This window comes from Nuphar pumila, chromosome 1, assembly GCF_984573655.1.
Source record: "Nuphar pumila chromosome 1, dmNupPumi1.hap1.1, whole genome shotgun sequence".
Taxonomy (NCBI): Eukaryota; Viridiplantae; Streptophyta; class Magnoliopsida; order Nymphaeales; family Nymphaeaceae; genus Nuphar; species Nuphar pumila.
The window spans coordinates 56605470-56617999 of record NC_143249.1 but is presented as its reverse complement, the minus strand read 5'-3'; positions in this window follow the sequence as shown (position 1 = coordinate 56617999).

Below are 12530 nucleotides of genomic sequence, written 5' to 3'. Positions count from 1 at the left end.
GCAACGTGAAGACCGGGACAATATAGGTAGGGATGTTTTCAAAAACATGTTCAACATGCAATAAAATCAGAAAGCTCTAATGCAAGTCCTAAAGAGATAGATTTAAAATGAATAGAAACATACACTTGCATACATTATTTACATTCAATCCCTAGAATTGAGGAGAGTTGTATTTAAGACCTAAGTCTAATGTGAACATGAAATAATCTCCTCAATATGGTCCTACCAACCCATACTTAGATCCTATATGCAAAGATGTCAGCTTAGGACAAAATCTGGGTTTCTAAGGTTTGCATGAAAATAAAGCTGACATTTATAGAATAAAACTTAGATGATATCAAAGCAAAGCAAAGGCATAGATTCAACCGAACGAAGACGAGTCCCATCATGGTCGCCAAAACTGTGATCATCGCAAAAATTTTCCTCTTGTATCTTTCTCTCTCTTCCTTCTCTTTTCCTTTTCTAACCTCTATTTTCCTCATTTTTGAAGGGAGGAAAATAAAAGAGAGAAAAAAAGAGAGAAGAGAAAATAAAGAAAGCGAAGAGAGAGAGGAATTTTTTGCAGGGTCTCACTTGACCTTGATTTAAAAATATTTAGAAAATTACTCGCCTCCGTTTTGAAATATATTTGCGGGAAAATGGAGAGACGGGATTCGCTCGTCGGTACAAGGTTCGACCGTTCCTGGCGCCTTTACCAGGGGTAATCAAACCAAGGATCGAATTTATGCCTTTTTCTTTGCCTAAATATTTTCTAAGAATTTATCCTACATCTAAATGCACACAGAGTCATGCTTGTGCAATGTAAGGATGTATGCTATTTGAGAAAATACTTTAAAAATTTCCAAGTTTTCTGAGATGAACTTGATAATGGAGTGAAGAAATAATTTCTGAATGATAAAATCCAACTTAGAACTTGAGATAGATCAGAGAAATTCTAAGTCTTTGAAGTGATCAAAGTTGGAAGAATAAATCTTGATTTCTGAGAGAGAATGATTTGAAACTGAGATAAAAGGGAAAAAGGAAGGAAATTTTAAAGTCAGAAAAAGGACTTTGAACTTCAATTTAGGAGAAGAGATGGAATTGAATTTAAAAATTTGAAATCATGATGGATTTGAGAAATCCAAATGGTATTAAAAAATAGAAATGGACTTAAGAAGTTCAGATGAAATCTGAAAATGGAATTAGATTTGAAATCTAGAATTGGGAATGGAATTGGATTCTGGATCCTGAATAGAATTGGATCCAACCAAGATGGGATTAGATTCTGAACCCTAAAATAGATTTTGGATCTTAAAATGGGTTTTAGGATCTAAAATCTGAGATCCAAGATAGAGTTGGACTCTGAATCCTAAGATGAATTTTGGATCTAAAGTCTGAGATCCAATATAGAATTGGAATCTGGATCCTAAAAAATGGATTGGATCTGGAGTCTGAGATCCAAGATGAAATTGGATTCTGAATCCTAAAATGGACTTGGATCTGAAGTCTGAGATCCAAAATAGAATTGGGTTCTGAATCTAGAATACTAAATGAGAATTGGATCCGAAATCTGGAATCCGTGATGTAATTTGGATCTAACTTTGGATTTAGAATTTCAAAATTGATTTGAGAATAAATGGATTTCAAAGTCGAATTGGGCTTGAATTTGGAATTTAGAAGATGAATCAAGAATCTCAAAGTTAAATTGAACTTTGAATTTGATTGGAAATTTTAAAGTTTTGAAATGAATTTGAATTTTCAAAGTCAAATTGGACTTTGAAATCGAATTTTTGAATCTTGAAAACGAGATAGATCTGAATTTGAATCTATAAATAAGATTTAATTCTGAGAAATGAAGAAAAGAATCACTTGGAATTTTGAAAATATGATGCAATTCTATCCTAAATGATGAATGAATTTAAAGAATTTGAAATTGGATTTTGAAAAGCTATTTCATTCTTTAAATGAATTAAAAAATGAGATTAAAGATATAATATATCCCTGACTATGGTCATTGAATATATTATATAATAACCATATTTTAAATTCAAGTGAAGAATAAAATACATTTTTGGTGCTTTTATAGAGTTTAAGATGAAATTAACCCTCAATATACCCTGACTATGGCCATTGGTATATATATTGAATTAATTTTAAATCAAACCCTGATAAAAGAGGAAAATATTTAAAGAAGATATGATGAATTTTGAAACGGATCTAGTGTGGACCTTGTGTTTATTTTATAAAAGATAAAAATCTTAAGTTTTGTTTACATCCTGACTATGACCATTGATGCAAATCATTAACTTAGGATTAATTACCTCTTACAAAATGGTGCACGTGCCATTCGTGTTTTACCATTGTGAGATTTTGGAAAATGAAGATAAAAGCATGAAAATAAACAATTAATGATATTTATAATGCTCATTCATTCTATCTAAAGCAGGAAATGTAAATATTTTTATTATATCTAATTATTACATTATGAGAATGAATTCTGAAGGGATGGAAAATATCTAATTTGAAAAAGGAAAACTTATAATCCTGCAAAACAGAATTAGCTCAAGGGGAATGGAGGATATCATATCAAAGACCTATATGCATATACATAAGTGGGATGTCTTGGTAAAGAGGAATAAGTATATACATATACTCACATTTCAATGACAAGAATGATGTTTATATAATGTCTTGTATCTATATGGGAATGATATGAGGCTTATGCTGCAGTGGTGCTGTATATATACATAAAAGGTGTTTATGAAGTAAAGATGCAAGGTGATGTGAGAAGATGAATATGATAATCTACAGAGCACTATACAACCAATATTCGAAGGGTAAATGTGACAGCCATGTGCTGTATATGACATGCAGAGATAACAGTGGATGCATAGCTATAATGAACAGTGTAACTTGCAGAAAATGCAAGTATGTGGTTTAACTAAATGTGGAAATGTATATATGCGAGACAAACCAAAACACAGATGAAACCTTGGCATAGCATGAAACTATGGTAAGCAGAATAAACAACAAATGGGGCTCAATATAGCAGCATTATTAATATCTTCATGGTGAATCATAATGAATTCTAAGGTAAAATCTCACAAAGTGGGGATTTACCTTAGATCGGACAAGTAATTCATAAACATAACATATTAAATTTCAGAGGAAGTGGATGGAAAAGAATCAGCCTTACGAATCCCATCTTTAACAGGACGAACACCTCCAGTGACATTGGAAAGGTATGAGAAACATATTTGAAGATTCTCATTTACACACTGGTTTGTCAAGATTTCCTGAATATAACTGAGGATAATCATATAACATTGGCAAGAAAAGGGGCAAAAATTCTCCAACAACCAATTGCTTCCACTCCAGCCATACTTTCTGCAACAGAAAATTTCAAGGTGCTGTCAGCATATATTTTACAAGGAATTGGAGCAAATTACAGGTCGTAAGTGTTTATGACAGGGGACATACTATGTCAGATAGCAGCGAGAAGAATAACAAATTGCAAAAATGAAAATAGAAAAGACAGGGAGCCAAAACAAAAGTCACGAAGGTTACTGCAAAGGGTTAAATAACCCAGATGCCAGAAGAAGGGAGAATGATTGAGATGACCAATGACATTAACAAAGATAAACTTAAGATGAAAATTCATCATGCTGTGCAGACAATTGATATGTGAACATTGAGTGTTGTACTCTTGACTAACATATAACAATGTGTAAGGAAAATTCAGAGATCTACATACTATCCAATTGGGTCAAGAAAACCCTTATGAAATCAAGACATCACAGTGGTGACAAAACTGAATATCATTACAGGAATATACTAACATGAATATAAGGATGTGTATGCCATGAATCTAATTACAAATACACATATGGATATGAAACAGTGCAGAGATGGGAAAGGCTAATCACTATGCACGCTTCAAGACATAACATTAATTCACTAACAGATTTGTTAAAATTGAGAGACAAAATCAACCAAGTATAAGGCACAAGGCAATACTTTACGAAAAGTCTAGGAGGTATGTACAAGTTAAATTCAATTTAGGGAGCAAAATAATAAAATGAGGTATACAGGGTTGACACAAATAACATATTGGAGTTAATGTGACACGAAGTTATGAAGCAAATCAGAACCAAATGGGTTGCAGTATTCAAAAAAATGTAACATAAAAGTCAGCGAAAACACGCAAGGAGGCAAAACCTCCAGGATATATATTTCTTATTGGAATTCGCAGTTGATACATACCTGCAGCCCCTTATTCCAGCATTCTTGACAGTCGGGTACCCAATGAATGTTACGCCAATGAAGCCATACATGATACTTCAAGTACAAGGTTTTGATGATGAGCAAGTAAAATCAACTTTATTTCAGCTAAGGCAATGAAGAAATTGAAGAATTCGATGAAGAATCTTTGAAGACTAGTGTGTAAATGTTTAATTCATTAAAAAGTCTTAGATTCTTGTAAGAGCCTTACTTAGAGTGCATATTTAGGTTGCATTTTACCTAAAAGTCTTTAGAAAAACTTTTCTAAAAGAACCCCTCATGAAAAACTTTTTAGAAAACTGTTTTCTTAAATTTTCGTGTTTATTAGTCAACCAATAGACTTACCAGTCGACTAATCCTTTCGCGCCATATTTTCTAAAAAGTCATTTTTGTCAAATTAGTCGACCGAAGATTTTATCAGTCGACTGGACACAATGTCTGTTTTCTGAAAAATTTAGCAGCAGTCGACTAATGCTTTTATCAGTCGATCAGACAGAATGTTTGTTTTTCAGAAGATTTTAGCAGCAGTCGACTGAAAGGTTTTTCAGTCTACTGATGATATTATCAGTCGACTAATTTTTCTCTAGTCGACTAAGTTTCAAATATTCAGATTTTCAAACGGCTCGATAAACAGATCAGTCGACCGACGATAATTGTCAGTCTACTAATAACTAGCTATTAGTCGACTAACTACTGTTCCAGTCGACTAATTTTGCCGTTTTTTTGAAACTTCAAAAAAAGGCGTGTCTTTTCATTTTTCAAACGTTTTGATCGTTCAAAATGGACTGTTTTGACACCCTTTCATACTCTCAACATATGGAATTTTTTTAACTATAAATATGAGTGCATTTTACACTAAAAAATAACTTGAATTCAATCAATTTGAATCATTTACTTCTTGCTTTTCATTCCTATTCATTCAAGTATTTGTTTTCTCACTCACTTGATATTTTCACTTCTGTTTTTCACTCAAATCCCTTTGAGAGATAGTGAATTCGTGAGTAGAGTATTTCAACAACCTCAAAAGCCAATTGCATCTCATTTGCATTCAAAAGAAAGACTCATAGGTTGTATTGTAAGTTGTTACTTATTTTCTGTAAAAAGAAGGACTCATTGGTTTAAAGGAGTTGTTTGCTTTCAGTAGGGTTGTTACTGAAAGTGGGACCGGTTTTGGTTTGTGTGATCTTGTAGTTAACAAGGTTGATAGTGGAAATCTCAAATGGGTTTTGCTTGAGGACTGGATGTAGGTCAGGATAGACCGAACCAGGATAAAATCTTGTGTTCTTTGTGTGTTTGCTTTTCAAATTGCAAAATCCTTTAATATTTCGCAGATTATTTTTAAAAGCACTATTCACCCCCTCTAGTGCTCGTTGCTTCGATCCTAGTACACTTTCATTTGGTATCAAAGCAGGTTTTCTATTGTTCTGATTTGATCATCATCTAGCATGGCAACTACAACATCTCAGCACAAAGAAGGATGCTCTTCTGTTCGTCCTCCTCTCTTTGACGGAACAAACTATGGATACTGGAAAGTGAGAATGACAATATTCTTGCAATCCATGGATCTCGATATTTAGAGAGTTGTTTCAGATAAGTACCAAACTCCATCAATTGATTTCAGCCGATGGACTGATGAAGAAAAGAAGACTGTTTCACTTAATCCCAAGGCGATGAATGCATTATATTGTGTCGTTGACAAGGTAGAGTTCAATCGCATCTCTCAATGCTCTACAACAAATGAAATCTGACATACTCTTCTTGTGACTCACGAAGGTAGGTCAAAGGTAAAGGAATCTAAAGTTGCTTCTTTAGTTCATAAATTTGAATTATTCAAAATGAAGCAAAATGAATCTATATCGGACATGGTAACTAGAATGATCGATATAACTAACACTTTGAAATCCCTTGAAAAAGAATATTCACAAGTGAATTTAGTAAGAAAAATCCTAAGGTGTTTAACTCCTGAATGGGAGAGAAAAACCACTGCTATTGAAGAAGCAAATGATCTTAACACTCTCACTCTTGAAGATTTGGTTGGTAACCTTATGGCATATGAAGTCCAACTTCAAGACAGACAAGAAGAAGAGCCCAAGAAGAAATCTCTTGCTTTTAAGGCTACTTCTGACTCAGAAAATTCAGAAGAAGATGAAGATGAAGATATTGCCCTCATCACAAGGCAATTCAGAAGATTCATCAAAAAGGGAAGATTTGAAAGAAAGGTAAAGAAAGCAGATTCTTCTAATCCCAATGAAGTCAAGTGCTTTAACTGCAAAAAGGCATAACATATCAAGAAAGATTGTCCTCTTCTCAAAATCAAGCCCAAGGACCAATTCAAGAAGAAAAAGGCATTTCAAGCATGTTGGGATGATAGTGACTCCTCTTCCGATGAAGAATCAAATGAAGAAGTTGCTAACATGTGTTTTGTAGCACAAGAATATTCGGTAAGTCAATTTGACTATTATGATTTGTTAGAAGCATTCAATGATTTATATGCTAAATTTAAGAGTCTAAGTTCTAAAAATAAAGAGTTAAAAACTGAAAATTTAACTCTTGACTCTCAAAATAAAGTGTTACTTCAAGAGATAGAAGATCTCAAGAAGGAAAACTCTTGCCAAGCATTTGAGATAAAAGAAATTGGAGTTAGAACCAATCTCTTACAAAAAGAAATATCTAGTCTAAAAGAAAAAACAAACGATCTTCTTTCCATAGTGACCAAATTCACAAATGGTCAAGAGAATTTAGAAAAACTTCTTGGTTCTCAAAGATGCTCGATTAATAAAACCGGATTGGGATATAGCTTCTTTGATACTCAAAATAGACCAAACTATGTGGTGAAAAATCAAAGACATTATTCTCAACCATTTGTTCATAGAACTAAACTTTCTAGTTCTAATAGAAATGCATCTATTCATGGAAACTATAATACTTATAAGCCTAGACATGATTATTCTAGACATGATAAATTCTTTTATAGAAAGAATATTTATTATCAAAGGAAACCAAAATCCAAATGGGTATGGGATCCTATAACTAACTCTTATGGACCCGAAAATAGAAAGGGGTCAAATGCTTTGTTTTCTAATTTTGTTGTAGGTACACAACATAAGGAGCAAATGGATATTGGACAACGGTTGTTCCAAACATATGACTGGAAGGCCGGAGTTATTTTTCACCCTCCAAAATAAGGATGGAGGAACCGTCATCTTTGGTGACAATAACAAGGGAAAAGTAATAGGTATTGGTAATATTGGTAATCCAAAATTTTCCTTGATAGAAAATGTTCTTTTAGTAGATGGTTTAATGCATAATTTATTATCTATTAGTCAATTATGTGATAAAGGTTTTCATGTTTCTTTTGAAAATGATTTATGCTTAATTTCTGATTTTCAATCTAAAAAGATTGTTTTTAAAGGTAAAAGAAGGAACAATGTGTATGGACTATATCTAGATGAATTACCCATTTTTAATGAAAAATGTCTTATTGTTTCAAATGAAATTCAATGGTTATGGCACAAGAGACTTGGACATGTTAACTTTAAAATTATTTCAAAGTTATCTAAGAATGATCTTGTAAGAGGCCTACCTAGAATACCATATAAAAATGATCACTTATGTGATGCTTGCCAAAGGGGTAAACAAATAAAGAGTTCTTTTAAAGCAAAAGATATAGTTTCAACAAAACGTCCTTTTGAACTTTTACATTTAGATCTATTTGGACCATCTAGAATTCAAAGTTTGAATGGTAGCAAGTATGCTTTTGTTATAGTAGATGATTATTCCCAGTTTACATGGGTGATTTTTCTAAAAAGCAAAAATGATGCTTTTTCGGAATTTTTTAAACTTTGTAAAAGAATTACAAATGAAAAATCTACATCTATAATTAAAATTCGTAGTGATCATGGTAGTGAATTTGAAAATGAATCTTTTCTAAAGTTTTGTGATTTACATGGTATATCTCACAACTTTGCTTTTCCTAGAGCAGCTCCACAAAATGGAGTTGTTGAAAGAAAGAATAGAACTTTGCAAGAATGTGCTAGAACCATGCTTTAAGATAAAAATTTACCAAAATACTTTTGGGCTGAAGCAATAAATACAGCATGTTATGTTTTGAACCGTGTTCTTATTCGACCAATTTTACATAAAACATGTTATGAATTGTATTATGATTGTATACCAAAGATCTCATATTTCAAAATTTTTGGTAGTAAATGTTTCTTGTTAAATACCAAAGACAATCTTGATAAGTTTGATTCAAAATCAGATAAATCAATATTTCTTGGATATTCTTCTAGAAGTAAAGCTTATCGTATTTTCAATAAAAGAACATCTTGTATTCAAGAATCTTTACATGTTGCATTTGATGAGAATTATGAGCAGAATATACCTCTAAGCGAAGGAGAAGAAGTAATACTTCAAGAAGGACCCTTGATAGAGAGTACTTCTCAAGAAAATATTCCTCTTCAACCGATTTAGAAAGAAGTTCCTAATCATCCACATAAACAAGTTATTGGTGAAATAAAGAGTGGTGTCCAAACTAGAAGGCAATTAGAAAAATATATTGCAAATGTTGCTTTCATATCTAAATTAGAACCAAAGAATATCAATGAGGCTTGTGGTGATGAATTTTGGCTTTTGGCCATGTCTGAAGAACTTAACCAATTTACTAGGAATGATGTTTGGGATCTAGTTGATAGACCAAAGGATCATCCAGTAATTGGAACAAGATGGGTCTTTCGAAATAAGCTGGACAAAAATAGTGAAGTCATTCGTAACAAAGCAAGGCTAGTAGCATAAGGCTATAATCAAGAAGAAGGCATATATTTTGATGAAACCTATGCACCAGTGGCTCAATTAGAGTCAATTTGAATGATGCTTGCTTTTGCTAGTTACATGAACTTCAAGTTATATCAAATTGATGTTAAGAGTGCATTCTTAAATGGACACATCAATGAAGAAGTTTATGTAGAACAACCTCCAGACTTTGAAAATGAGAAAAATCCAGAAAAAGTCTACAAATTGAAAAGAGCTTTGTATGGACTCAAACAAGCACCAAGAGCTTGGTATGAAAGACTACGAAATTTTCTAGAACAATTTGGTTTTTCCATTGGTCGGGTAGACTCCACTTTATTTATTAAAAATCTCAATTCAGATATTCTTATTGTGCAAATTTATGTTGATGACATAATATTTGGTTCTACTAATGATTCTCTTTGTAAAGAATTTGCTAAAGCTATGTAGGAAGAGTTTGAAATGAGCTTGATGGGCGAATTAAACTACTTCCTTGGACTTCAAATAAAGCAAACTGAAGAAAGAATCTTCATCAATCAGGCTAAGTATACAAAAGAACTTCTCAAGAGATTTGGGATAGACTCATCAAAATCAAGAAGGAATCCTATGAGTACAACTACTTCTCTTGATAAAGATGAAAATGGTAAAAGTGTAGATACTAAGCTCTACAAAGGTATGATCGGATCTCTATTATACTTAACTGTTAGTCGGCCGATAAAAATTTAGTCGACTGATGCTTTAAAATTTTTAGAATGTATCGCACCATATTAGTCGACCGATATATTTCTAGTCGACTGATGTTTTTAGAATGAGTCGCACATTCTTAGTCGACCGATAAAGTTTTAGTCGACTAAATTTTTTTAAAAATTTTAAATGAAGGGACCCGATACTCCTTGGATTTTTTTTAACACCCATTTTTTTTAAATAGGCATCGTTTCATTTTCACACCTTTTTGTTTTTATTTTAAAGAACGAAACCCTTAAAACGAAAACCCTTTTTGGTCTCTTTCCTCTCTCTCTTCCGAAAAAACCCCCCGGAGTGTTGTTCGATGTTTGCTGGGATTTTCTTGCCGTGACAAGGAGACGCTGGTCTCTTTCCTCCTCTTGCAGTAACTGGCGCATCTTCAAAACACGCCGGAACACTCTTGCCGTGACGGTGTATCTTTAGCCATTGCCGGAATCCCCTTGTGGCAGCCTTCACACTCACCATCAGCCACCATATCTTCCTTAGTTTCTGAACGCCGGACAACATTTTCCTCTTGCTGAACGTCATTTGGAAGCCGACATTTTTGGTAAATCTATTTTTAATTATGCCTCGTACGAAGTCTACATCTGCAAAAGGTTTAGGTTCTCCTCCTCCTACACCTTCTTCAAGACATGGTTTTTCACTCAGATTACTCCGAAATCCTCTTTTATATGATACTTTTGGATCAATTTCTGCACTACCTATTTTACCAGGCCGAAATATACTGTTTCACCTATTTTCTCGTTACAAAATAAGAGAATTATTTCCTGGAATTTCATATCTTTTTTATGTCTGTGCAGATACCCTTCACTATCCTTTTTTGATTCACTTGTTTTACACGAATTTACAAATTGATCATGAAACTGAAGTTCTTTCTTCTCTTGTTCATGATGTTGAAATCGAGTTTGATTCTAAACTGCTTGGAGAAATTCTAGAAATTCCACCTTCAGACACTCCTTTCAACACTGTTGAACTAAATGATGAAAGAATTTTTGAACAAATTCTTCTTCCAAGTGCACCTCACTGCCCTCCTTTCAAAAATACTAATCTTCAAACTCGTGCACGCATTGCTGGACGAATCCTTGCCCATAATGTTCTACCTAAAATTGGTTCTTTTGATTACTATTCCACAGATCTATCTACGGCTCTTTATGTTTTATTTGAAAATATTTCTGTAAATTGGGCCAATGTGTATTTTACAAATTTATGGAAACAAAAACCATTTCTTCCTTATGGTTGTCTTCTAACTCGTATTTTTAGACATTTCAATGTTCCCTTAACAAATGAAAAATATATTAAGCAAAAAGAGTTCTTTGATCAAACAATTTTTAAAAGAATGAAAATTAAATATCTGCCTCCTTTAAATGTTGATCAAACTGAACCATCTGATCCTACTGAACCATCAATTTCTGAACCTTCACCTTCTGTGACACCTTCATCTCATGAAAAAAGAAAGAAATTTTCTACAAGTCAAGACAATGATGAAGTTATGCAGAGACTGAAAGCTTTGGAGTTGAATCAACACAAATTTCGTGAAGATGTGACTCAACAACTATCTTCGATTTAGAAAGAGATTACTTCAATCAAGGATTTGCTCAACTCACTTTTCTGATCTCTGTTGTCTAAACTTTCATACTTTATGGGTTGTAATATTTTAAACTTGTATCTCTATTTTGCTTATGCTATTTCTGCCCTTACTCTTTTTGATTCTGACAAAGGGGGAGAAAAAGATAAAAGATAGCATTAAATTGAAATTGCAGGAGATCTTGCAAGAGAAATGCGAAATTGAGAGAAAAAGTAAGCTTTGAATGAATGCATTTATAAATGCATGAAGTAATGATGAATGGAATGCAAACCAATCAATATGTGATATATGTGCTTTGAAAATACTAATTTTTTAATGTTTTGCAGCATATTGATAGGGGGAGTAAAATCTCCATCTATGCATCTAAAATGCTCCATCTTTGATTAAGTTTGTCATCATAAAAAAGGGGGAGATTGTTACGACAATGAAGCCATACATGATACTTCAAGTACAAGGTTTTGATGATGAGCAAGTGAAATCAACTGTATTTCAGCTAAGGCTATGAAGAAATTGAAGAATTCGATGAAGAATCTTTGAAGACTAGTGTGCAAATGTTTAATTCATTAAAAAGTCTTAGATTCTTGTAAGAGCCTTACTTAGAGTGCATATTTAGGTTGCATTTTACCTAAAAGTCTTTAGAAAAACTTTTCTAAAAGAACCCCTCATGAAAAACTTTTTAGAAAACACTTTTCTTAAATTTTCGTGTTTATTAGTCGACCAATAGACTTACCAGTCGACTAATCCTTTCGCGCCATATTTTCTAAAAAGTCATTTTTGTCAAATTAGTCGACCGAAGATTTTATCAGTCGACTGGACACAATGTCTGTTTTCTGAAAAATTTAGCAGCAGTCGACTAATGCTTTTATCAGTCGACCGGACAGAATGTTTGTTTTTCAGAAGATTTTAGCAGCAGTCGACTGAAAGGTTTTTCAGTCTACTGATGATATTATCAGTCGACTAATTTTTCTCTAGTCGACTAAGTTTCAAATATTCAGATTTTCAAACGGCTTGATAAACAGATCAGTCGACCGACGATAATTGTCAGTCTACTAATAACTAGCTATTAGTCGACTAACTACTGTTCCAGTCGACTAATTTTGCCGTTTTCTTGAAACTTCAAAAAAAGGCGTGTCTTTTCATTTTTCAAACGTTT